This window comes from Lissotriton helveticus, chromosome 3_1 (assembly GCF_964261635.1).
Source record: "Lissotriton helveticus chromosome 3_1, aLisHel1.1, whole genome shotgun sequence".
NCBI lineage: Eukaryota > Metazoa > Chordata > Amphibia > Caudata > Salamandridae > Lissotriton > Lissotriton helveticus.
The window spans coordinates 385228664-385256031 of NC_136061.1; the positions used below are offsets into that span (position 1 = coordinate 385228664).

The 27368-nt window shown below is 48.3% G+C and overlaps 1 protein-coding gene across 1 annotated transcript in view; it reads right to left on the bottom strand.

The window, feature by feature from the left end:
• LOC144823022 (kinesin-like protein KIF12) overlaps positions 1 to 27368 on the bottom strand; it is a 230625-nt gene that overhangs the window by 68147 nt on the left and 135110 nt on the right. The window lies entirely within an intron of this gene.

Below are 27368 nucleotides of genomic sequence, written 5' to 3' on the forward strand. Positions count from 1 at the left end.
TGTGTCTGCATGGCCCTCCGGGGAGACTTTCATGAGCCCCAGGACACGAGATAGCTCTGGGGTCAGTGCACTAGATACTGACATCTCAGAGGAAAGGCAGTATGGTATGCCGGAGTGCTGTATTCAATTTCTCAGCCAAACCCCTACAACCTGCCTGTTCTTTACAGGAGAGAGAACAGAAGAGACTTTTCCCTTTGCAAGAAATCACAGGATTCTGCAGTTCTAAGGGAGTGGTGGAGGGGGCAGCAGGAGCATGACAGCCACCTTTGTAAAAGCTCCATAGAGGAGATAAGAGAGGAATTTGGAATTAGCTGGGCTCATTGAATCACTGATATCAGCAAGCCGGGTTGCAAGAATGATGGAGACACATTTTCAGCCTGTTCTCTATTGAAGCCTAAGATCCGAGGTTACCAAATCAGTTTAAGTGAGATCAGCCTTGTGTAATGCTGTGTAAATAGAGAATGACGGCACTCTTTTGGTTCCAATGGACTCAGTAGACCTGTGACGTAGGGTTTGGAAGGTAATGAAGTGAATGCAGGTTTAGAACATTGAGTTCTTGCTTACACTCTGAAGAAAAAAGACATGTATAACTAGTTTCCATGTGTGGTGTACTCATTGGCGAGTGCCCGGGCTGGGTAGGACGCTACAGCTGGCGACGAGTAACCCTTCGATCTACAGTGCCCTCCCCAGAGAGTTTGCTATGGTCCAGCAAACTGCTCGTCAGTGCCACGTGTGCTGTGGTCGAAGTGCAGAATCAATGGTGGCTCCTGTGGAGTCTCAGCAGAATGTCAGCCTGTGTAAAGCTGTCAAGGATAAAGAAAGCATATTTGAAAATCAACACATCTGTGGCCCAGAGTCCAATAGGAAGGCCAAAAACATAGGGACCACGCTACTACATAAATTTATGAAATATGTCATAGGGAGTGATAAAGCTAAAGGAGGATGCAACCAGGTTTTGAACAGCAGAGTATTGCGATAATCTTGTGCAAGTAAGCTGTAATCTGATATGCTATGAAGCAGAGATCAACCAGGTAGTACAAAGAGACATTTTAGTGCAAAGTCAATTGGATATCAGAATATTATCTGCTTATCAAACCATTAGAATACAAAAAGACTTGTCTACTTACCAAAATGACTGAGAGAGCCATTTTACCACCGCCTGCTGTGGAGTAGCAGGGGTGTGCTTGAGGAGCTGACCCTAAACAAAGCATTCAACCATCAAATCTGCCAAGTGGGGGTCCAGAACAATTTCATAGAGCTCTGTCATGATAAAGACCTCTAATGGAGAGCAAGGGCAAGGTCAAAGTTCCTCAATCTGTCAAAGATGACCCTCAGGCCAGCACATCGCTTGGACTTATAGATTGTATGAAAGGTACAGGATCAAGTGGACAGAGCATACTCTCACTGTCAGTAAGAGTCACAACTGGCTACACTCTTGCATTTTAAAAACCACCATCATCATTTGATACTGCCAAAAAACACAATATTGGCACTAGATGGACTGCTTGGATACAGACATTTGAGGATTTCATAGATGCCATAGATGAAATGGATGAAAAAAATATTATCAAGTATCTGAAGGACATGGCCGGTGAAGGTGTAAACGAAGCCATAAAAAAGATCCCACAAGATGGTGAGTGACTACAATCAAATCAAAGCAGCCCGAGTGTCAAATTCATTCCAGTGCCAAATGTAGATTACGAATGATATATCTTCAGTCAAGAACGCCAGTGAGTAGGTGAAACCATTGATGAATTCATCAAAGAGACTATATCTCCTCATAAGGAATTGTAAGTTCAAAGAATTTAATGATGAGTAAGCTCCTGTCTCAGAGTTATAGATGGATGTCTGTCAGATTCATTTTGACGACAAATGCCGAAGGAAACTCTGAACTTGGAGCAATTCCTTACAGCTGTCCAAGCTGAGAAGCGTGCTAATCGACATGCAGCTGGCATGGAGGCTGGAGATGTCCAGAGTTTGTAGGTCATTAAGCCTAAAGCTGAGGGACGTAAAGCGATGTCTCCAAAGAGACAAAAGAAAATGTGTTTCAGATGGGGATTGCCGTTTCCACATGACAGCAGATGTCCTGCTATTGGACAGATTTGCAATGGCTGTGGCAAAGTGAACGATTTTGTGATGGTTTAAAAGACAAAGGGAAAAGTGAGTGTGTCACAACGTGAAGACAAAATGGCCAACCGAGTGCTACAGCAATGATGTTTGACACGATCCCACCAGGGCAAGCGGTCACAGCAACTGAGGCAAGTCAGCACCAAATGCAGTCGATCGTCATCTAAGTCATCATAGAGTTCCTCAGCGTCGGTTACTAGTGAAAGTGACAATGATATTTGTGCAATCTCAATGTTTACTTCAGAGGGCCATGCTCATGTCGGACTAGTCAAATGGTATAAAAAACATAGACTGAAGGAAAATCAACTCAAAAAAGCACCAAGGACTTACAAACATTGTCAAAAAGTTACCCTGAAGATAAATGGGTGTTCCATACCTTTTATTATTGATAGTGGTGTGTCAATAAACATCATACCTGAGGAGAAATATTGTGAATTATCTCCATTACCACAACTCGAGCATTCAAAAACTAAAGTGTATACATGGGCTGCGTCGACACCTTTAAAAAGTCAACGTTCCTTTATAGCCACGATGAAGCACTAGAAAACCGTGTTACTAATGACTATTAAGGGACTACCCAGCACAGCTATATTGACAGGTGGCCCACGGGTTCCCTTGGCCAGGCCGGTAATTGACCTCAAAGGTGTACAGCTGCATTTGAAGTGTCAACTTTTCAATTTGTGGACGAGGCTCAGTTGCAGATCCTTGAAAAATGGGTATGAGCAGTTTGACTGTGCCTACGTGAAATCTGTTTACATACAGCTAAATCTGGAAATGGCGCCAACCCCACAAGATAGCAGATGGCTATTTTTCAATATGTAGGTAACGGTGTTCTCTCAGTATGAGTGCGCTGCTGGCATTTGCTACTGGTGCCCATTGGGTGGTAGTAAAAAGGCTCCCAACCACGAGGGGCTGGCATCTGGTAATAGCTTGGTTGGCTAACAGGAATCATAAAACGGCATGGTTGTCTCAACTGACAACACCTTTTTTTGTGTTTTGGAACAATTGTTCCAGCTCTTAAGACCAGGTCCACACAGTTGCAGCATTTAAGATATCCGTCACTAGTTTCATTGGTACAGGAAGATTCTGTATTAAACTGCAACATCACATTCCAAAAATTCGGCAAGTTTCAGCGATATTCTGTGGTGACGATGTTGTTTGTGTGTCTACTCTTTCAGGTTTGGTGCAACACCTTCAACTGTGAACTTGTACCCAAAGAACTCAATGTCTCTGTTGCAGATTTCACACTTTGGTCTTTTCAGGATGAGGCTACTTACTCAAATTCTTTCCAACAGAGTTCTTAGGTAGGCTTGGTGTTGTTCTGTGGAAGTGGCTTGTACCAGAATGTAATTGGTGACACTTATCAACTCTTGTAGTCCAGACAATGCTTACCTAATGCAGTTCTGAAACACTTTGGCTGTGTTAGAGATGCCAAAACCCAGACACATACTTCTGGAGGCCAACATGACTCCCTTAAGTTCAATTTTCGAGAACCACTTAGCACTGTTTACTTCGGGGATTAAATCATCCACAGCTGGTGTAAGATGTCACTCTCTTGTGACAGCTCTGTTTAACATTCTCATACCTACACAGATGTATACCTCTCTGCACTGCTCGGGCTTGCACGTTTTCAATTAATCAGCTTTTTCATGTTTTTTCTTTTTCCACCTGGTCTTTCGAGTGGAAGATATTTTTCCTGTGCCTTACTTCTACTGGTTGAATGGGTTTATGAATATGTAGAGGTATGCTCTTGTGTTGAAAGCATCTAATTCCTTTCAGCAGGTCCCTATACTTATGTGGCTCAGCGCAAACTCACTGAAATTTAATGGGGATAAAACCGAAGTTATGTGCTACTTCACTGGAAAACCAATGCACTACTTCGCTTACACAAAGATCTCACACCCTTGCTATAGATCCACACCCATCCTTAACCACTCCTCCTGACCTAATAGCTTAGTCAGACAGCTATCAAGTGATGATATACTCTCCCTCCTTGACAAATTCAAACTTACTCCGGCCATTCACAATCTTCCCGCTGCAAAAATTGAGACTATTGTCACTCACTCTATCAGGACATCCCATCCGAGCACTAGGTTTATTAATAAAACAAACCTCACACAAGTTCCCATCTCACATATGTCCTCGACTACCTCCAAAACAACCCTGAAATGTGCATTACTAAACTGTCACTCAGACATGAAACACGTGGTGGAAATAGCTGATCTTAACCAGGACCTAGACATCCTCATGCTCATTGAAACCCGGTTGAAAGAATCCTCTACCCTATTCTGGACGCTCTAGAACCCATTATTACACTAGACCGTTCAGGATGCTAGGAGGTGGCCTAACCAATATATACAGATCCTCACTCTCTATGAAACAATCAAACACTATGTCGGCCCTCCTGCGAATACCTCAGAATCAACATCACCACCACTAACAACTCATGGTGCTCCCTCCACACTTTCTATCACCTGCCCGGAGAAAACCACATGTTCATCGAACAGATCGAGGGGCCCGATTCACAAAAGTAGTCTGAGACAAAATCCTAACTTTATAACTTTCGGTAGTCACAGAAGGCATTTAGGAGTACTAACGTTAGGATTTTTCTCAGTTAAACTAAATTTTTGGTCTTAAGTTAAACTTAAGACAAATTTAAGATGAACTAAGACAAAATGCTAGGCGTAAAGTTATTTGAGAACGATTTTTCCTTTTTGAACTGATCCCGTTTGTTGAATCTCTTAGCCCAGGTAGACCAACGTATGTTGGTAAGCAGCAGTGAGTTGGAACTGGTAAAATTATTAGACAGTCGATTGGAGAAGAAAACAAGGGTTACATTTAACTCACCAATTATTGTAAATTTTATCTTGAATAACAGCGACTTTTTTATGTCTCAAGAGATCAACATCATTCCCTCCCTTTGAGAAAGTGGCTCTATATATACTGGACCAGAATGAGGTAGAGTGTGTACAGAGTCCACAAACCCCAGAGGTCTAACAGAGGTTAAAGTCAGGACTGACCTTACTCTCAATAGTGGTAGCTTGGTCGAGCAGTAAGGCAGTACCAGAGAACAGTGTAAAGCATTTGTTGTACTCACTCAGTCAGCAAACAGGTTTCACACACTCAAGGACTGTACTCCAGGCTAATTGTTTTTATATCCAGAGATATAGTTGTTTTATTTTTAGAACCAACAGGTTGGAAATATACTTTTCTCAATATGAGTACTCTCATGTAATTAGTTTGCAAGGAAGCAATGAAGTTTGTAAACACAATAGATACAGAGGTTGCAGTAGGCAACACAATTCTAAACACACTTTAGCATTGAGCTCAATGGATTGTCATCATATAAGTACAGTTGATTACAATACAGATTACTTTAGTAGTACCAGGTCTAGGTCCAAGATTCAGTCCTGGGGTCTAAGCTGAAACCAGAATAGCAAAAACGTTTTAGTTATTGTAGTGAATTTTCATGAATATAAAGCTGTTTTAAAAGTTCACACTTAGACACTGTTCAATGGAAACCTGGCAATGTTATCCAATGGGAGAAAATTCAGGTTGCAGGTAAAGTACGATCGCGTTACTTTTGTAATCCAGTACTGGGCTCCTAGGGCCAGCACTGGGGTCTAAACTAAAAACAGGTAGGTAATTGCGTTTCAGTATTTCGTATGATTCTTAAAGAATATTTCAAGTTTTCAAAAGTAGACATTTAGACGAAATATCATAGAAAAGCAGACAATTGGTTCCTATGGAGAAAATACAGATTACTAGTGAACCCGGTAAGGATTACTTTTGCGGTTCAGTACTGGGCTACAAGATACAGTACTGGCTTCTCCCCTGATCACAGGTGAGTTCTTCGGAATTCGGAATGCGGCTGATTTTATATGAATATTTTCAGTTTCCAAAACTTCACACTTAGAAAATTTTCGAGTCAAAACCAGTCAATGTTATCCAACGGCAGGTAAGTGAGTTACCGGTTTCCAGGTGAGTACTGGACTGGTGAAGTTAAGGTTCTGGACATAGACTCAGGGGTCCCTCAGGGTCAGGTAAGTACAGTTAGTTCACCCTCCGCGGCACCAGGGAGGCCGGGTGCAGAGGTAGTTAGGCCCAATGATATCTAATGAGGGAAAGGGGGCCTCCGGTTGTTGGCTGCTGGCTAGCAGGCCACGTGGCTGTGGGAGCTGGGCTCCTGGTCACTTGCGCAGGGCAATGGGGGAAGTAGGATAGGACAAAGGTGGCACAGCCAGCGGCACTCGGGTGGCTGGGTGCAGAGTGCGTTTGAGCCGTCGGGCGCTCAATGTTATCCAATGGGAAAGGTCAAGGCTGCCAGCTCGGGGACGGAGACTCTCCAGGGGCGAACAGCACTTCGAGAGGTAAGTTGGGATCTTGGAGCACAGGCAGGTACCCCAAAGGGAGGCACAGGGGGTTGTAGGGCACCGGCTGCAGGGGTGTCTTTGGGTGTCGGAAAAGCTTACCCTCAGCTGGTCGCGGTTGGGGTGGCCCCTGGTTCTGAGTCTGCAGGCGTCATCTGGTTTGTCGAGGAGGGTCTTTGGGCACTGGACTTCAGAGTCCCAGTCGCCGGGGGGACGTCCTCGTGGTCTTGGTTCGGTTGGGCACGGCCCGGGCTCGGCGGGTGCAGAGTGGGCTGGTCCAGAGCTTCCTGGCTGGCACCAGGGGGGTTGTTGCAGCAGAGCCTCTACTGATGGGAGTCCCAGTTTATAGGAGGTTCAAGGCAGGCAGGTCCTCTGGATGTCCCAAGGTTGCTGTCTGCAGGAGACGCCGGGAATTAGGTAGGTGCAGGTTCCAGGATCAACAGGCCGGTAGGACTGGGGCCAAGTCAGTTGTCATCATCCTGTTGTTAGCAGCTGCACGGCGGTTCTACTTCCTCGTGATCTTCTTTCTTCTTTTTTCTTTCGGGATCTAAGGAAGGAAGTTTCAGGGAGCCCCCTAAATACTGAATTTAGGGGCGTTACAGGTAGGGCAAGGACAGGGACCAATAGGTCCCTGTCCTGTGGTGGGTACACCCCCTAGCCTGCTCCTCTCCTGTGGGAAGGGGGCAGGAGCCTAGCTGTGATTGGTCAGGGCTCCCCATCTACAAGCTGACCAGAGCCCGGGGTCGTGCTTCACCTCGTCTCCCCCACCTGAGGGGTGGGGTTGGCACAGGCTGACACACCCCCTTCCTGACATAGTTTTTCCCGCCAGAGTGGGGGTCAGGACTGGTGGGGGACAGTTGCTGGGTACAGCAAATGGTCTGGAGAAGCTCACAGAGGCTGGCATGCATTTGAAGCTTCCCCCTGCCCATCCTGGGGGAGGAGACCTAGCACCTCGCCCAGGATGTGCATTGTTGCAGGCTCTCTACCCAGGGGTCCAGCAACATGTCTGCTGTGTGGCAGCCACTCAGCCCAGACGTGGATTGTAGGTTAGGGTTTCAGGGGGCATCTCTATGATGCCCTCTGATACACTTTACATTAAATCTCTTGGTACCAAACTTGTCAGTCTTCAGTGTAGCCATTAAGGTGCTGTGGAGTTTGTAATGGCAACCTTCTAGCACCATATACTCTTAATGGCATCACTGCACTTACAGGGCCCAGGAATGACCCTGGGTATTGTAGGGGGACAGGGCTTATGCACCTGTGCCCTCACCTCTGGCATAGGGCACCCAGCTAGAGGGGTGACTGAAGTATGCCAGGGCAGTGGGTTCGGTGGGCATGGCACACAGGGATGTGTGCCGTGTTGACTCTTTGTTTAGTCCTGTATTTACGCACTCAGCCTGCAAAGGTAGTGTGTGGGTGCCAGGGTACAGGGCCCCTGAGGGTGGCACAGTAAGTCAAAGCACATCAGCAGTTCAGAAAAAAGTGGGGGCATACCAATGCAAGAAAGATGGCACTTTCTCACACTCCCCTCTTAATAACAAGATTTTGCCAGTGGGGGGGAAGGGAATTATCTGCCTTTGTTATGTCCTATTGAGGAATGTTTCATTTCACAGGAAGAGATGGCCTACAACACAAAATTAACATTAATCTCTTGTAGAGCTGGTTGTAGGATGGTTTAATGTAATGATTATAAATCGACCTTCATGTCTAAAAGTGATCATGTGTCTCTAAGGGGTTGGCTAGTCGGCTAGCTAAACACTGGAAAAATGGTCAACCCAAATGTGCTTAATTGGGGTGTTTACTAGGGTGTGGAAAGATTTTGAGAGGGACCCCTAGTGCAACTAAGGGAATAGAGGTACTGTACCAGACTTAAAGAGAGGATTCCCTTAGAACATCTTTACTAGGGTGTCCCACTCTGTTAAAATGGCATTATGAATATAGTGGGTTGCTGGAATAATTTGGGGGAAATTCTGAATGTGGATGTATTAAGTCCAGCAGTAGTTTGCTTGCAAGAAACGTGGGCTTCTGCTGCTTTTGAGGTTGAAAATTTCTATGTAATTAGAAGTCCTGCTATTAAGTCAAAGGAGGGCCATGCTAGTGGTGGTGTAGCCACACTATTGTCTACAAATTTTACTAGAACATATCAAGTGTATCGGCACCAGTTGAATCTATTACACTGTATCCTGTCCCCAGAGCAGAATTCAAGGCACAGATCTGTTTTCCCCTTTATTTTGGTTTATCTTCCAAGAAAATGCTCATTTAGTAAGTGAGTTCTTTCATTATATCAACATGATTATTTGTAAAGTGGGTATCTCCAAGATCATCTCCTAACAGGATTCAAAGTGAAGATTCCCTTGACCCTTCTATATGGTATAAAGACAATAAATATTAAGCAATGGCACTTTACGCATAAGGTGGAGGGTAAGATTCTTCTCACTATTTTCACTTTAAGTTCCATGGTCTCGATAGAAGCACCAAGGCTAGAATTAGTATTGGTGAGCACATATATAAGTGGCCTAGCCGCCATTAAACAATGGCAACACTGTATTCTGCATACAAAGGAAAAGTCCTTAAGGAGTCTTATGGCCTTGGACCGCCTCCTTCCTACTATAAAGGCTGCTTTGTTTTTAACTAATATTTTATCTGCACTTGAGCACTTTTACCTGACTAGATCAGACATTCAGAATATGAGCTATCTCCACGTCAAAATGTTTTATGGTTTAAATCTTTTTATTGAAGTATTTGAAGAACATACAAGAAAATGTAAGGCCCACAGCTTCTCATAAATCGTGGAGATAAGACAAAGAAGTCGCATTGCAAAAATGACCAAAGGTAAGCAGCTTGGAGTGGGCCAACCTAATAAATGAAGAGAAGAACAATGTAATCCCCCCCCCCACTCCCCATCCCCCTCGTCCACCTTGAACTAACAGGCAAATAGGGAACCGAATGGGGAAAACTAAAGGGGGAAGATTGAGAAAAAAAGCAAAAGGAAGGGGGGGAGATGGTGAAGGAAGAGTAAGGGAGGAAAACACAGGAAGTCACTTGGTGTTTAGCTTTGTCGCTTATGGGATTTTTGGGGGGTACTGTCTGGAATCTGCGTGACTGGGAGGCGGAGCAGGAAAAGATACCGGGGGCACGTCAGCTCCTGGAATTCAGACACCAACAGCGTAAGAAAGGGCTGCCACAGGTCAGGGAACTCTGACCCTTTCCTGGCTTGCGTAAGGGTTAATTTCTCCATACCCAACACCATCCAGAGCCTCTGGAGCCAACCAGTGTGTGTGGGGGTATGTGTGGTGCGCCAATGGCTCAGGATGTTTTGTATGGCTGCTCCCAGGGCGATTGCAATCAGTCGGCCCCTCTGGGATGTGAGTGGGTATGTCAGTGGGTTGGGGAGGCCTAAAAGGATATATGAAGGGAAGCGTGAGAGCAGCTTGTCAAGGTGTAGATCAATTTCATCCAGGACTTGGGACCAGTACGACTGTATGCAGGGGCAGCTCCATAGTATATGTTCAGGCGTTCCCACTGCCCTGCAATCGCGCCAGCAGAGATCACTGTGCCAGGGATCAAAGCGGTGCAGTCGCTCCGGGGTATAGTACCAATATGTGACAATCTTGGTCAGCGTATCCGTGAACCCCGTGTGATAGGCCGAGTGTCTGGCCCTGTGGTAGATTCCTTCCCACTCCTTATGGCTAAACGTTCTCCCAAGGTCTCTTTCCCAGCGTGAGCGCCGCGTGTTATATGTGAAGATAGAGTTGGCTAGTAGCATTTTATAAAGATCAGAAATGATTTTCTTGTCTGTGGTGCGTGTTACTAACCATTGCTCTTATGTAGTCAGTAAGCGATGCGCGTGTGGTTTGACTTGTGGGTGCAGGGCCCAGTGACGAATCTGGAGGTTCAGTAGTCGTTCCGCCTCCGATAGCCCATAGTGCTCCTTAAGCTGGGGAAAGGCGATAATGGCGTCTAGGTCAAAAGGATGACCTAGAGCCCTACAGGGGGAAGCGCGCCAGGCCTGAAATGATCAGATATGTATGCCGGGATGGAAATCTGGATTGCCAAATATCGGTGTAAGGGGCGACGGGAAAGTAGTCAACTGGGAGGCGACATTGGTGCGGTCCCAGGAGTCCATGATAGTGCTCCTTATGAATGAGGCATACAAGTTAGGTGGGCGGTAGTGCATGCGGAGAAAGGGAATGCCCTGTAGTGGTCTGCCTGCTACTGCCTGGTCCTGAAATAGCCAGTGCTTCACCAATTCCAGCCACTGCCATTCCACAAGGTACCTGAGTTGGGAAGCATAGAAGTACAACTGGAGATCTGCCACCCCTACTCCCCCTTTCTCAGGTGGGAGAGTCGCTATCTGGTGTCGGAAGCAGGGTTTGCGGCCATGCCAGATGAACCGCGATAAATCCCTTTGAGTCCGTTTGATCTAGCCCAGCGGAGGCCTGAGGGGGAGGGTCTGAAAAAGATACAAAATCTGGGGGAGAATGGCCATCTTGGTGGCTGCAATCCTACCCAGCCAGGAAATCACACAGTGTTTCCATCGGTGCAGTTCCGAACGAATGCGGGTGCGAAGAGTGGCATAGTTAATATCGATGGTGGTTTGGACGGTGAGAGCGAGCTGGATTCCCAGATAAGGGATCGCGGTGTCAGCCCATTGAACCGGATGTTCCTCTTGGAGGGAGGCAAGGGCGTGTGGAGAGAGGGAAACGTTAAGAGTCATGGATTTGTCCATATTGATCTTAAAACCTGAACTGCACGCGAAGCTATCTAGTTCTATGAAGAGGGAGCGCAAAGACGTAATCGGATCTGATAGGGAAAGGAGGACATCATTGGCATATAGACTGATGGTGTGCGTGTCCCCTCCAAATTTAATCCCAGTTATGAGAGGTTGCCGTCGTATCCTAAGTGCCAAGGGTTCCATATAGAGCGCGAAGAGGAGAGGCGACAGGGGGCATCCCTGTCTGGTACCTCTACCAATGGGAAAACGAGAAGAGGTGTAGCCGTTGACTTGGAAGGTCGCCATGGGGGAGAGATAACAGTTCAGAATCCGGGTACGGAATCTCTCGCCGAAACCAGCAGCCATCAAGACCATCTCCAGATAGGGCCAGTGCACCCGGTCAAAGGCCTTTTCTGCATCTATTGCTAGGAGCATGTATTCGCCTGGCATACGGGATGCCTTCTCTATCAGATGCAAGATGCGCTTGGTGTTGTCACCAGTCTGTCGCTGTGGAATAAAGCCTGCCTGGCCTGGTTCCACCAGCTGGGCCATGTACGGCACCCAGCGTGTAGCTAGGAGGCTCGTGTACAGTTTAAGGTCCACGTTTAGGAGCGAGATAGGCCTGAATGCGCTACACATGGTCCTATCCTTCCCTGGTTTAGGGATAACAACTGTTTCCGCCTCCAACATTTCCCCCGGAATGGTACCTGTTCGTTCAAATTTGTTAAACAGGGCTGTCAGGGTAGGAGCTAGTAGATTGGAGAACGTCTTATAGAAGGCAGCTTTGTAGCCATCAGGGCAAGGCGATTTGCCCAGTTTAAGGCGGGAGATGGCCGAGATTACCTCTTCCGTTTGGATTGCTCTATCTAAGTAGTCAGGTGGGTGAGGGAAGGCATGCGCGCTGCAGCTATATACTCTGCGCTGTGGTGATTATCTAACGAATCCCCTCTGTAGAGGTCCGCATAAAAGTCGCGAAACGTTTTAGCGATTTCCACGTCCTCAATGATAGAGTTCCCTGTGGGGACTGGGAAGACTGGGCTCCCTGACGTTGTCGGGCTTCCTTTAGTTTATTCGCCAGGAGGCGACCACACCTATCACCTCCGGCGTAGAGTGTCGGAGCCTGAGAGCTGCATACTCCACCCTGTCCCGATCCAGGGCTGCTAGTTGCTTCCTTTCCGTGCATAACTGCCGCCAGGCTCTAGAGGCTCCCGTCCTTTGATGGAGCTGTTCAAGCTCTGCCACTCTTTGCGTGATCTCCGCTCGTTTACGGCTGCGTCCCCGGTTCTGGGCCGAGGATATAACTATAAATTCACCGCAAATTACTGCCTTCAAGGCCGCCGATTGGATCGCTAAGGGGGTGTCGGGGTTAGCATTCTGGGTGGTATAATCAGTGATGGCCTTCCGAATTTGGTTGACAACTGTCTGGCTGTGCAGCAGAGTGTCACGCAAGCACCAATGTCGAATAGGACGTGAAGAACGCGGCAGCTGTAGGGTAACCAGGATCGGGGAGTGGTCTGAGAGGGAAGCCTTCAGTATCTCTGCGTCTACCGCATAAGCTCGCAAGGAGGTGGAGCAGAGGAAGTAGTCTAGGCGAGCATACGTTTTGTGGGCGCCTGAATAAAATATGTAGCTACGCGCACGCAGATGAAAGTGGCGCCATAAATCTAGAAGTCCCAGGTCCTCGAGGTGTGCCCGCCCCGCAGATGTCAATACCCCTACCTCTGTCGTTCTTTGACAGGAGCGCTCTATCGTGTTATCAAAGACAATGTTAAGATCCCCCCCAGCAATAAACGCCTATCCGGTGCAGCAGCCGCTTCGCTCAGAGCCTTATGGAGAAACTTGGGTTGTCCTTCATTAGGAGCATATACGGAACCCACTACAAAGTGCAAAGTCCCAAGGGGGAACCGGTATGTGAGTAGGCGACCCTTTATTTCGGATTCTTTCTGCAAGACCCTACCTGGGAAGGAGCGCGACACCAGAATGGCCACCCCTGCTGATTTCGAAGTGTTAGAGGAGAATAACTGCATATGGAATATCTTGGATCTCATTCTGTGGTGATCTTTTGCAAGGAGGTGGGTCTCCTGGAGGAGGCAAATATCTGCCTTGGAGTGCTCCAGGAAGTGGAGGACGGCTCAACGCTTAATGGGGTTGTTCAGGCCCCGTACGTTAAGTGTAATCAGCTTGATGGGGTCAGGCTGCATCAGTGAGCCTTAGGTGAGGTATAGCGAGATGTGTGCTGGTGGCCAATGCTGGCAATGTGAGGGCCGGAGGCCCCTGGATGAGGTCGCCGACTAGGAAAGGTGGAAAGGGAACCCCAACTAAAAAAAAAAAAAAAACATATGAACAAGAAACAGTTCATGAAGAGAAATTCCGTTGTCTCGAGACAACTGGTATCACTGTGAAGTGGGGTCCGTGGTGCAGCGAACGAGAACATTCTGTGGACAGCAGAGGAGCTTAAAGAGGAGGATGATTCGAAATCTCTTTGGATAACCATCACCCAATGGAGGAGTCCTGCCCCGCTAGTGCTTCTGCTACCAGAGTCAGCGCCTACTTCTGGCCTCTGGCAATATCCGAGGTGGCAGGTTTCCTCAGGCGCCCTCTCCTGCCCTGTTGCTGCCAGCCTGATGGTGAGATCTCCGGCCCCACACTCGGGCCACCCGTGTCGTCTTCCTCTATAGGTAGTGTCAATCCCAGCAGTCGGCAGGCATCTTGGAAAGATCGCAGTTGGTGCAGCTTACCACCATGTTGAAAGATCAGGCGGAAGGGGTGTCCCCAGGAGTACGAGACGCCCAGTCCCCAGAGATGCTCCGTCACAGGCCTGAACTGCCTTCGCCGCTGCTGCGTGGTCTGCGCTAGGTCCTGGTAGAGCACGGGAGAGTGTCCTTGGAAAGAGATAGGGTGGGCCGCCCTCGCCTTGGAGAGAATGGCTTCTTTGGTCCTGGACAAACACAAGTATGTCTGCTGGCAAAGCTTTGGGATCGGGGGTGGGCCCACTCTGTGCGCTCTGTCTAATACAAAGTCTGCCTCAGAGGAATCTCCTAATATGTGCCGGAGAAGGCCAGTAGCAAAAGTAAACAGGTCACGGGTATCTTCTGATGCTTTAACCCCGCGAATTCTAATGTTGTGCCTGCAAGAGCAGTTTTCAATGTCCTCCAGGTGCAGCTGCATGTCAATATTCTGGTCTTGTAGCCGAATCACCTCCTGCTGGAAGGCAGTCAGGTCCGAGACAGTCGCGTCGCTTTTCTCTTCCAGCGCGGCCACATGCTCCCCGGCGCTATCAACGTCTCTCCGGACTTCTTTGAGTTCCGTAGCGAATTCCGCCTTTACCGACTGGATATCCTCCCTGAGCGTGTGGAAGAGTGACTCCAGAAAGGATTTCGTAATCGGCTCATCTCCAGGTGTCGCTGAGAGTTTCTCCGGCACCGCAGGTGATGCCGCGGCCGCCATCTTGGGGTTAGATTGCGACTGGCTAACGATGTCTTTGATGGTCTTCGACTTTGTGCCTCTAGATCTGGACATACTCCCCGGCGATCGACGAATGAATCAAGGCAGGCAGCCTGGGGAATGACCCCGAGTACCCAGCCCCCCAGCAGGAAGGGGTGGATGATCACGCGTCCACAGGTCACCGCCACGCGGGTAGCGTTATAATGATGAGGGATCAAAGTTTCGCAGTCAGGCTTGCCAGTCCTAGCGCTGCGTGGGTGTAATTGGCCTCAAACTGTCCCAACCCCCATCATGCAAGGGGCCAACACTGCTCCAGATCCTGGGGGGAGGCCGCACATCGCCGCTGACCACCCCCCGCCACTCCCAGTCGCCACTCCACCAGCAAGGGTCCCCAATTCTGCAAAGCACAAGGCGTCAAGGTAATACTGTAGAGCCGCACAACAGACCTCCTGGTTCTGATCTGCCCTAGCTCCTCAGGCCCTCAGCACAGACATCTCCACGTGGATCCGGGCAGACGGGGACAGAGACGTCCCGCACAGGCCGCAAGCCGCAGGGGACACCAGCAGTTGCACTCCGAGGTCTGGCAACGCCCTCCCTCTCTGGTGCTCGGGACTTCCTGTCAGCGGCCCCCCTCTGCCGATGGCTCCGGGTGCTGCCCAGCCCCAGGGCTGCAATTCACAAGCAGCGGGAGCAGGCCCTGTCTCAACTTGCGCCACTCCCCAGCATCAGCATCAGTCTGCAGTGACTAGGTGCCAGTTCATGCCTCACCCCCTGGTCGGAGATTATCGATGGTCAGCACTCCCCACGTGGCGGCGCGTAAGAAAACTCCTGTACCTACTGTGCTGGGCGGGGGGGTTAAGTCCAAACCCTCTGCTTCTTAGGCTGCTCCAGGTCTCAGTCCCATGTAGAGGTCTTCTCCGTGGGCACGCTAAATTGAGTGTTACCCGACGGGGGGACCCAGCGAGAACACGTGGCGGCCTACTCCTGGCACGCCTTATGCCGCCGTGGCCTCTCGTAGAACACGTCCATCTGCCTGATGCTAATGGGGATCCGTCTCACGGGCCCAAGGGGGTCCACAAAAGCCGCCCACCGGCTGCCAACACGGGCACCTCACACAGATCTTCTGCAGCTCTGCCCTCAAATTCACTCAGGCCAGATCCTCAGCTCTCCCCAGGGCCGAACTTGGCAACTGGCCTGTGGTTGGGCATGTCAGCATGCCATTATAGCAGGGAGGCTGGTTGCCAGCCTTGGTAGTCCACAGCGTGAACCGCCGCGTTGACGAGGCCTCCCCCCACCGGGGACGCCGGGGCTGCCTCCCGGCCGGGACCAAAGGACGCCTTCCGCTGCCCGTCCGGGTCGATGAATGGGATCGGACAATATCCGGGGCACTCCACAGGAGATCCAGTCACTTCTCAATCGTTTAGGGTCCACGAGGGGCCCGTGCAATGCTGTTCTGGGAGGCGGCGGGCAGGAGCTGGAGAAAGCATGTCCTATCCCACCGCCATCTTGGCCTCGCCCCACGTCAAAATGTTTTAAAGCTAACCATGGCAAAATCATCGTTGGAGAATGATATGGTTACATGTTGTGTGAAACCACGCTTCTAGTGTGTCACTCAATCATGTCAGCCAGCAGTCCCTCAAGTGTATTTGAACTAGAACCTGGAACACGGGGTGTGAAGGTGCATAATGCTTTATAGATTGAAATGTTTACCATTAACAACTGCGACAGATGCATGGCAGAATGTAGTTTGGGATGAAATAATTTGCACTTTACGTTATAATGGTGTCCAGGCTATCAAATAAGTTATATTTGTCTGTCCCATTTTAAGGGTCTGCCAACAGAGATCTTTAAAACGATTTTTTTTAAATATGGAATTACCACTGCTAAAGCACCCATGAATGAATGTGCTGTAATATGTTTAGATTTTTTTTGCTCATTTGTACATCTGCATTAATTGAATTATTTGATGTATTTTAGATATTGTAGATCTCACTGTAAGATCTAAATCTTGAATTGAGTCTTGATGTCACCTGGACTATTCCATCACCAATAGAATATCAGGGTGGTTAATTTCTTACTCCCTCATTTAGACTACTAGGAGACTGCAAGTTGTACAAAATGATGCGGCTAGGCTTATTTTGGACTCCCTAGAAGGACACAAGCCACCCCTCTGTTACATAAAATTGCACTAGTTGCCCATTAAGCAGCGAGTGCAGTTTAAGGGTCTCTGTATCGCCCACAAGGCAATTTATGGTGAGGCACCCAAATAAATAAAAGATCGCTTGATGAAGTATGTTCCGGTCGGGTTCAACGATCATCTGAGGCTTGTAGCTAGTTCCACCCAGGTATAGCTCTAAATCCAAAGGGGGTAGAGCTTTTGATGTCCTCCTCCCACAGGTCTGGAATGATCTGTCGGAGTACTTGAGAAAGGAACCGGTTTTGCTCATCTTTAGGAAGCTCTTAAAGACCTTTCTTTTCAGAGAGGCACTAACAACTGCGTAATCTCTGCATCCGCTGCTGCCAGTTATTTCTGCTCTAGTGACTTGTTCACTTTCTCCAGAAGCGCTTAGAGACCAGTTGGTGATTTGCGCTATTTAAAAATCATATAACAAAACATAACTATGGGCTTAGCACCCACTGCAAAGCATCCTTTCCACTAGAACACACCTCTTCTAAACTGCATCTCTCCTTTTACTCTACACGTTCTCCCCTACACACGATTCTTCATCAAGATTGCATCTCTACTATACCACACCTTCTCAACTACATGCCATTTCTTCATCAAGGTCCTATATTCACTACACTACACCTTTTCAACGTCATGACCTTTCTTCAAGATTGCACCTTCGCTACATGCCATTTCTTCATCAAGATCACATCTCCACTAGACCACGTCACCTGGATTATACACCTTTTTGTCATCAAAAACACATATGCATGGGTTCACACCCGGTAGTATTTTATAGCAGAAATGAAAACGGTCCCTATCGGGCCCTATATTTATGTCCTTATAACTGTACTGGGAAAAACACTTACGAATTCTGAACAGCTCATTTAATAAATACCTAGGTAATCCATTTCAATGATTTAGTTCCTGTTTACATTTCACGTTTTACTGAATCTTGCACTCCATTAGAGTGTGAGAAATTTCCCAGGTTGTTGTGTTTTTGTATTTTTTTGTGTGCAGCAACTACTCTTTTACACTGCATGCTTTGAACTCAGTCGCTTCCAGATGTTTATTACGCCACAATGAAAGTTCTGGAATAAGGGCTGAAGGCAGTGCAAAGGTATTCTTAGGCTGTCCAGAATTCGGTTAAAGCCGACTGTACACGACAATACACTACCGAGTTGAAAATCAGCTGCCCCGGTTTAAACCGAGTGTCACTGATTTTCAAAGTTGTTGCGCCACTTGGCCACTTGATGGAGCCAAAGTATTATAAACCATTGGCCTGTGGTGGCCTGGCGTGGAGTTGGCAGGAGAAAACACTGCCTCTGCACATGGGGAGCCGAGGTATGAATGGCCCACTGGCCAGAGCAACACCATGCCCCCTGCCTGGCTCACGTGGTGGGAGAGGAGCTGTTGTGGTCTGCCCATCATCCCCTTTTGTATCGCTTTGTTCGCCCTAAGTGTGGCAGGGTATGCTCAGACGTGAGTCCCTTGTTCACTTGGCCACTGGATTCAAGATAGCCTGGCTGATGAGGATTATGAATCCGAAACCGGTCCCAGGATGCTTGTTTCCGGTCCAGGGAAGACATGGCTTGGCAGTTCGGGCTGGACTGTTCCCATGAGGCACAGGGTCAGACTGATTTGCATATAGCCATGTCTGAACTGGGGTGGCTGAGTGAACTAAAGAATGGTGATGGATTAAACCCAGATCAGTTGACTGGGGGTGAGTGTTTGATTTGTTCAAACGCTCCGTCCATCATCCCCTTTTGTATCGCTTTGTTCGCCCTAAGTGTGGCAGGGTATGCTCAGACGTGAGTCCCTTGTTCACTTGGCCACTGGATTCAAGATAGCCTGGCTGGTGAGGATTATGAATCCGAAAGTGGTCCCAGGATGCTTGTTTCCGGTCCATGGAAGACATGGCGTGGCAGTTCGGGCTGGACTGTTCCCATGAGGCACAGGGTCAGACTGATTTGCATATAGCCATGTCTGAACTGGGGTGGCTGAGTGAACTAAAGAATGGTGATGGATTAAACCCAGATCAGTTGACTGGGGGTGAGTGTTTGATTTGTTCAAACGCTCCGTCCATCATCCCCTTTTGTATCGCTTCGTCAGTCTTACTGCGGCGCCACCCGAGTACTTCACAGGTCTTTCAAACGACCATTTACTTAAGGAGGCTTTGTTGTTAATAAAGGAGTGGGCGGCAGGGAAAGAGGCTGCATGCTCAAGTTTCATCAGGCAGGAATTAAACCCACAAAAAGGACCGTCTCTGACACCTTCCTCAGCCTTTCAGACTCAATCCGCCTTTTAAGATGCAAGGTTGGTGTTTTAAATGCATTTTTATTTTATTGAACAACATACTGTTATTTGTCGAATTCACTTTGTAGAGTTGTGTTTCTGGGATTTCAAGAGATCCCGGATGTAAAGCGGGAGAGGAAACAGGTGCCTGAAAGACTCAGTCATCGGGGTCTCTGCCACTTCTATCCCCGGGGGTTGGAGCCCTGATGCGTAAGCAGCCAGGACGTCTGGCACGTTAGTGTTTAACTCGCTGTGTTATCCAATTTCACCCTGTCAGAGTGAGTTAAATGGAGGCAGACTCGGGAAACATTCAGCACGCACCAAACACAGAGCTAAAACGGCCCGTACTTCCGCCGTCAGACTTTCATCTTCATAGACCCTGAGTATGAAAAGCAGAGCGGGAGAGGAGGGCTCTCTGGCGAGTGTGTTTTTTGTACTCGCTGCATCCCCTCACAAAACGTGCGCAGAGAAGCCCCGAAGGCGCTCTAGCCTGCTCCTGTGGAAGGCCTTCCCTGTAAAGCCAGAAAGGAATTTCGGCTTCGGTACATTTTCATTTATAAAAATCAACATCACTCTGTTGAAATTAATGATATTAACAATAACTTGTATTGTGATGGAGGATTGGACTGCTTTCTCTCTGACTGCGGTCTAAGCATTTCACCCAAACTACTTTAAGGCTCCTACTGTTTTTTCCAGTCCCTCCTGCCCCCTCCTTACTCGCCTGTAATCTTCAGCATTACTGCGATACATCGGTCTGGCTGATAAATGTTCTCCCGCTGTCTCTTCGATGAGGGTTATTACTGTTGCGGTTCTTTATGGAACAGAGGTGGGAACCAACTCACATCTTTTAAAAAAACACTTAATTCCTGTTAGATTGGTGAGAGTTCCTGACTCAGTCTTGCCCACAGTATAAAACTGTCTCTATACTCTGTTAGCTTGTTCAGAGATGTGATTTCATTACCGAAGGATCCTCTTAGCCATAAATGTCAAATATATTCGTAAAATAGCAAAGATATTTATTCAAAACATGAGCACTCTTTGCCCTGCTTGGTTTGGGCCTGCGTTTATCATTTGCACTATTCGCCCTTAATGGAGAATAGAGGAGTTATGTTGTGTTCTTAATACTGAGACTGCTACAGTTTTAATGACTAACATTAGCAGAGTCCTGGTCATGTATAACTTTAGGAATCTGGAAAACGTTAGTTATGTCAATTGAACGTACATTTAGCTCTAAAGGGAACATCTCTGCAAGATGGAAAAATGCAACATCCTCGTCTGATATTTGGACATTGGCTAAAATTAATATCTTTATTTTATTTATAATCATAATAAAGCTTTAAGAAGTAAGAAAATGGCTAGTTCAGATTATATAAATCAACAGCATTTAAATAGCTCCATATTAAAGGAACCAATTTGGTTTATAATATTTGCGCTTTAGATCTAAGGAGTGACATGTACTAATATTTAAATACCTGATTTTTAAGGTTCAGAGTCCGTTGCATTTACTCATAAGCTTTGTGCTTTGTAAAGTGCTAGCATGTTGCCTCACATGCACTGTAAGGTTCCACCCTGTTAATTAACACTCGATTATAGCACCATTTCAATCAATTAAACCCTGTGCCAACTAGAGACTTTACATGATTGAATACACAGCTAGGGCTAGGTGCTGTTCCTCAGAGCAATAGAGAGCCATGAACGTTTCTAATATAGTCCTTATGCTCTAAAGGTGACCACACCAGCCTTCAATCACCAAGTCAATTTGGGCAGAGGTAATATCTTGAAAGTGAATGGGAAAATGCAGGCTGTAGGAAATGGGAACGTTAAGTGTCTGACCGAGAGGCAGAAGAAATATTAATGTGCCCCAAGCCATTATATTAACTTATTGACATGTATACTGCATGACCACGTACGGATGGTAGATTTAGAAAAGCGAGATTCAATAATAACACATCGTCCGGTTTTATGCCGGGGGTCACACGTGGCAGCACATGGTGAAAACATGTGCAAAAGGCGCGTCACCAGTGTTCAAGGATGGTTCTACTTCCATGCAGGTCTGACTTTCATATTTACTTCCTCTGTTTTCAAAGTAGAGAGAGTCCACTTTTTTCGCACAACACATTCAAGTCTCATACAAATATCACATCCATTCCCGGGGTGGGATCTTTCTGGGGGACTAGCGCTTACTCACACTGGGCTCATGAGCGGAACTGTCTCTTCTTCAGAGAGTGTAAGTAAAGTGAACCTCTCTTCCAAGTATCAATTCACTTTAATAACAAAACAGATTGTAGCTTGTTTTATGTGGCATGTCATACTGCACTTCTGCCGTTTCTAAGCGCTGTACAGACAGGGCTTTAATTGAAGTACACTTGTATTTCAGACACCTCGCATTCACAATAGACCTCACGCGCCATTCACTTCAGCAGCCACGGCAGTATTATATAGGGGGAAATCGACCCGAAGGTATTGGAGCTATATGTGAGCGGGGGAGTGGCACCAAATTTAGTTATTGGCTCCTATGACACAGGGGGCCAATGGTACCCACGCGTAAACAACGCAGAAAATGCAATATATGTGCAGTCAGCCATTCCTTTGAAAGACACCAGATGAAGTGCCAAACAGCGCTTCACGCACACAACACGTTTGAGGGCGCTATATCGATGATAATGCAACACTCTCTGAGCAGGAGAGGGGTAGCGACTCTGGAACACAGACTGTAATTTCCAACTTGCTGAATGACCAATTCACGCTTTCATTTAAAACAAGAATTTGCAACGCAATAGGTCACGCATTTACGTGAGTTTGAGCTATTGACATTGCAAATAACGATGCATTTTATTTTTGTTTTCATTTTTAAAACATAAATAAAAGGCTTTGTCATTTACAATGCCAATAGCTTAAACTCGCAAACATGCGAGACCTATTGCATTGCAAATGCTTGTTAAATCTGAGCTGCAGAATCAAAGGACAATGAAAAGAATTTCATGACTGTATTAAGCTTCTGAAATGTAGAGCAGTCTACAATTCCTGAAGAAAAAGGGAAAAAGTAATAATAAAAGCAAAGAGTTCCATAAACACCGGTAAAACACTGTTTCAGTTGTTTTTTATGGCGCAAAAATGAGTAACCACTGAAAAGCACTGTTTTTTGAGGTATTGAAATCACTGGAAAACACTGAAGAAACACCACCAGAATTTCCCCAAAATAGAAACTGAAAACAGGAAAGCCTAGGTATTCTGAACACATGGTCATCCAATCCTTGGCCTCTCTCCAGAACCCACACTGACATAGCCAATAGTCCAAGCTGGTGTAAGGTTCTGTCAGTTGTTATGTTATTATATCTGGATGCAATAAAAGAAAGCTGGGAAAGACACCAAAATAGCGATCGGGTGGCACACTATAGGAACCAAATAGATGGAGGAGGCGATGTAGTTTGACATGGAGGTTGGTGCGCTCAGGGTGGAGACCCCACCGAACAGCATGGCAATCATGCCTGCCCGCTTGGCAGTGGGCGAGAATTCGTGTGGGTGCAGCCCCCTGGGAGGTGCGCCCCAGGGGCAGAGTGTGCGGACGACCTCCCTTCTCGATCTGACTGATGGGGAAGCGACACCAACAGGCATGAGGGCCAACAGCGGAGGGCAATCTGGCAGGCAATGAGAGTATAGAGCAGACAAGAGGCATGGAGGACATTTGACCCATCAACGCTATCAAGCGGCACAATGCAGTCTGTCCGGCCCGCACTGCCCCATTCTCTCTCCCGCAGTACTTACTTTCCTCCATTCACAAACTCCCCTACACCGGCTATGGAGCCTTCATGCCCTTCAGTTCCGAGCTACCCCCTTTCCCACAGCTGAATTCCAGCACGAGCTCAAGAACAGCCCTGGAGCCAGCATGCCGCCTCCGCCTACCACCACCCGGCCTATTACCCTTAAGGCCATCGACAGTTCAGGGATTCCTCCAGGCCCAAGATCACAGCCTATGAGTGCACCCTGAAGGTCTGGCTGAACGGGCACTGCAAGAACCCCAGCAATGGTGACAAGATCATGCGCTGTAAATATGAAATATGTATTATGTTATATTGAGCGCCTTAAGACCCTCACGGGTGAGTAGTGCGCTATACAAACCCCTGATTAACTGATTCAATTGTCCAACCCTAATTGCTTCAACTCTTCTTAAAATGTAATCTTGAGTAAATTTGCAACTTGTATATATGTAACTCTAACTACTAGTATCTGTAGTAGACTTATGTACCAGCCTCCAAGCCGCCACCTCGCCCACCGGGGTAAGACGCAACCACCTCAGATGCATACTACTCAACACCCACTCCGCCTGCAAGCACGCCATCGAACTCTGGGACGTACTCGACTCTTCCTCCCCGGACGTCGCCTTCCTGACGGAGACCTGGAATAACCCCTCCTCTGCACCTGACATCGCCATAGCAATTCCGGACAGCTACAAGATCACCCGCAGGGACTACACCAACGGAACTGGAGGAGGAATCGCCATCGTCCACAAAAATACCCTCAGAATCTCGACGAGCATGCACAACACCCTCAGCGCCGCCGAACACCTGCACTTCCAGATCCACATCGATCCCAACACCACCCTCAAAGGAACCTTCATCTACAGACCCCCGGACCCTGGCCACAGTTCAGCGACTCCATCGCCGACTTCGTCAGCACGCACGCCCTTGCATCCACAGACTACATCCTTCTCGGAGACCCTAACTTCCACCTCGAGAACACCAACGACAGCAAGTCTACAACCCTGCTCGACAACCTCGTCAACCTCGGACTCAAACAGCTCATCACGACTCCCACCCACTCTGCCGGACACACGCTCGACCCTATCTTGTCCGCCAGCAAACACGTCACCTTCAGCCACACCACCGAACTCCACTGGACGACCACCGCTGCACCACTTCACCTTCAAGAAACCCACCATGCACCACCACACACAACGGGCCCCCCGCCGCAGGTAGAGCAAAATCACCGAAGACCAGCTAATCGCCTCCCTCGCCAGAAACCCACTAACTGACACTGCCGACACCGACACTGCTTCCCGCAACCGCAGGCAATGGATCAACAACTGCGCCAACACTGTCGCCCTGATCAAGAAAACCTCAAACAGACGCACCAAAAGAAAAGCCATCTGGCTCACTGCCGACCTCCAGGCATCCAAGCAGACCTGCCGAAGGCTCGAGAAGAAGTGGCACCATGAACAGACACCGGACAGCAATACAGCCCACAAGAGTGCCATCCGCAGACACCACCAACTCATCCGAACCGCCAAAACGACCTCCTTCAAGGAACACATCAACAACAATGCACACAACAGCAAAGAGCTCAACATTGTGAAGGAACTCTCCAACCCCAGCTCCAACTCCAATGACATCCCACCATCGCAAGACCTCTGCGACTCCCTAGCCACCTTCTTCCACCGCAAGATCATAGACATCAACAACAGCTTCAACAACCAGGCCCCCCCGACAGCGACCAACACCTCAGACTCACCGACCCCAACCATACCGACCCCCTGCTCTCCTGGACCCGCGTCAACGTCGACGACACAATCAAAATTATGAACACCATCCACTCTGGCTCACCATCAGACCCCTGCCCGCACCACATCTTCAACAAAGTAAGCTCCATCATAGCACCCCATCTCCTCAAGATCATCAACTACTCCTTCGAGACCTCCACCTTCCCAGAAAGCTGGAAGCATGCCGAGATCAACGCCTTACTCAAGAAACCCAAGGCGGACCCTAAGGAACTCAAGAACTTCCGGCCCATCTCCCTACTCCCGCTCCCGGTGAAAGTCATTGAGAAGATTGTCAACAGGCAACTAATTGCCTTCCTCGAAGAGAACAACATCCTGGACCCGTCCCAATCCAGATACCGCAGCAGCCACAGCACCGAAACAGCCCTCATTGCCATCACCGACAACATCAGGACCCTGCTGGACAACGGAGAAACTACGGACCTCATCCTCCTGGACCTTTCAGCGGGATTTGACACTGTCTGCCACAACACCCTACGCACAAGCCTCCACAACGCAGGGATCCACGACAAAGCCCTGGACTGGACAACCCCCTTCCTCACCGGCAGAACCCAGAGTGTCCGCCTCCCTCCATTCCGATCTAAAGAAACCCAGATCATCTGCGGCGTACCCCAAGGATCGTCCCTCAGTCCGACACTCTTCAACGTCTACATGGCACCGCTCGCCAACATCGACCGATCGCACAACCTCAACATTATCTCATACTTCGACGACACCCAGCTGATCCTCTCCCTCACCAAGGCTCTCACCACCTCCAAAACCAACCTCCACGAAGAAATGGAGGCCATCCCCGAATGGATGAAGAACAGCCGCCTGAAACTGAACTCGGACAAGACGGAGGTTCACATCCTCGGCTCCACCTCCTCCGCCTGGGACGACTACTGGTGGCCGGCCGCGCTGGGAGCTACACCAGCACCCACTTACCACGCACGCAATCTGGGGTTCATCCAGGACTCTTTGCTGTCAATGACCCAGCAAGTCAACGCCGTCTCCTCCTCCTGCTTCAACACCCTCCGCATGCTCCGCAAGATCTACAGATGGATCCCCACTGAAACCGGAAGGATGGCCACCCAGGCCCTCGTCAGCAGCAGACTGGACTACGGCAACGCCCTCTACGCAGGAACCACAGCCAAACTCAAGAGACTACGACAACGCATACAAAACGCCTCCGCACGACTCATACTCGACACCCCCCGCCACAGCCACATCATATCCCACCTGAGAGACCTGCACTGGCTATCCGTCAACAAGAGGATCACCTTTAAGCTCCTCACCCACACTCACTAAGCACTCCACAACACCAGACCACCATACCTCAACGAACGACTCACCCTCTACACCCCGAACTGCCAGCTTGGCTCCGCTGACCACACCCTTGCCTCCGTCCCCCACATCCGACGAGTGACTGCCGGAGGCAGGTCTTTCTCCCACCTCACCGCCAAGACATTGAACACCCTCCCCATCCACCTGCGGCAGACCCAGGACCTGCTGACCTTCAGGAGACTTCTCAAGACCTGGCTGTTCAAGCAGTAGCAGCATCCCCTACCCCCAGCGCCTTGAGACCCTCAAGGGTGAGTAGCGCACTTTACAAATGCATTGATTGATTGATGTACTTACTACCATTCTTATGTGATTTTTTAGTTTATCGGTTTGTATCTGTTATGTTATTCATGTACTTTGAAGTCCTTATGTAATGTAACTGGTTCTATTGTAAAGCACGCTGACAGCTGCGGGTAAAGTTGGCGCTATATAAAAACGCATAAATAAATAATAAATAAATCATGGAAATTTAGTTTACGTGTTTAACCCATGCCCATAACTACATAGTCCATGCCCCTTTTAGGGACTTCCCTCACTTTTTCCCTGATTAGACCGCACATCATCCACTACAGAGCATTTTCTATGTCAAACCTAAACTCCACTAGCCATGCCTCTTCCACAAACCATTTCTAAAATTTAGATCACATACTTACTAGATACACCTACACCATTAGACACCATCCCTTCCACCAGTCCACATCACCACTTGGTTCCTTTCCCAACCACGTAGCACCTCTTATGCTAGACCACAATTCCAGTAGGAAGCAAAAGATAAACTCACCCCCAGTCAAGAGATCTGGGTTAAATCCATCATTCTTTTGCTCACCATGCCACCCCAGTTTAAACCTGGCCATATGCAAATCAGTCTTGACCCTGTACCTCATGGGAACAGTCCAGCCCGAACTGCCAAGCCAGGTCCTCCCCGGACCGGAAACAAGCATCCTAGGACCGGTTTCGGAGTTTTACCCCTCTTCAGCCAGGATAGCTTGATTCCAGTGGCACAGTGAGCCCAGAACCCACGTCTGGGCATACCTGGCGCAATTAGGGCGAGAAAGCAAAAGACACACAATTGATGGATGGAATGCAGAACAAATCAAAACATTCACCCCAGTCACGAGATCTGGGTTAAATCCACCATTATTTTGCTCACCATGCCACCCCAGTTTAGACCTGACCATATGCAAATCAGTCTTGACCCTGTGCCTCATGGGAACAGTCAAGCCCGAACTGCCAAGCCAGGTCCTCCATGGAAAGGAAACAAGCATCCTAGGACCGGTTTCACCCCTCTTCAGCCAGGATAGCTTGATTCCAGTGGTTTAATGAGCCCAGGACCCACGTCTGGGCATACCTTGCGCACTTAGGGCGAGAAAGCAAAAG